General features: G+C 49.1%; 1 protein-coding gene across 1 annotated transcript in view; it reads left to right on the top strand.

Moving 5' to 3' along the window:
* SCN4A (sodium voltage-gated channel alpha subunit 4) overlaps positions 1-954 on the top strand; it is a 132045-nt gene that overhangs the window by 37368 nt on the left and 93723 nt on the right. The window lies entirely within an intron of this gene.

The following is a 954-nucleotide window of genomic DNA, read 5'->3' as shown; positions in this document are numbered from 1 at the left end:
CCCTCAGCCCCCACTTCCCTGCCCCTAGTACTTACCAGCTCAGAGTGGCTGCAGCTCCCTGCTGCAGCCACTGGGGACTGCCGGAATCATCAAAGCTTTGAATCGATTCGGACCTTTAAATTGGTCCCTGGATTCAATTCGGATTCAGAGATTTGGCCACTGAATCGGGCTGAATCACCACCGAAAGCTTCTCACGGCCCTAGTAAGTGGCTGAGAGGGGAGTTGCACAGGAACCAGCAGGCTCTGTCCTCCATGCACTTCCTTGCTTTTAGCATGACCTTCTAGCTCTAAAGGTTCTTGTGGCCTGGTCTAGACCAACCAACTGATCCAACCCCTATTGTTATTTCTATTTGCATTCTTTTAATTATTTCTGTTAGTAAAGGTTGTGTCTAAGGGCATGGCCCCTTTGAACAAGCATAATTGTGCAACTAGGAGTTGTTTCAGTTCTCTGGCTGAACACAAAATCTGAGACAAGAATTAATGTAGGGGAACCATCTAGCTACAGCTCCAGAGGTGTGGATTCAAGCCCTCCTCTTCTTTTCTCTTCCCTTCCATTGTCACCCCTCTCCCCTGCCCATTCTGCAGCTGCCATTCTAACCCTCTTGCTGTCACTCTGACTCAGTACTTTCCTCTGTGCCCATTAACCTCTTCCTCCTGTCCTCCATGTCTCCCTTCCCCTACAATTCTTAACTTGTCTCCTGCCCTCCTTTTCCCCTTTCTTTCCATATTCATTCTTCACTGTGTCCTAAGCGTGCTCTGTCTAGCCCCGTGAACCACACCGTGGACATAATTTTGGTCATAGCTACTGCCTCACTATAAACAGCAGCAGACTCAATTCCACCTGCTATATTGTACATCTGTGGTGCACAATCTCCAGCCAAAGGGCCAGATCCAGCTTGTGGAGCCATGTTATCAAGTCTGTGGGGCCTCCTTGTAGGTCTGGAAACGTGGCAG

This window comes from Gavialis gangeticus, unplaced genomic scaffold, assembly GCF_001723915.1.
Source record: "Gavialis gangeticus isolate Ggan-Ray unplaced genomic scaffold, GavGan_comp1, whole genome shotgun sequence".
Taxonomy (NCBI): domain Eukaryota; kingdom Metazoa; phylum Chordata; order Crocodylia; family Gavialidae; genus Gavialis; species Gavialis gangeticus.
The sequence above is the reverse complement of the archived record's forward strand: the minus strand, read 5'-3'. Positions and strand labels throughout refer to the sequence as shown.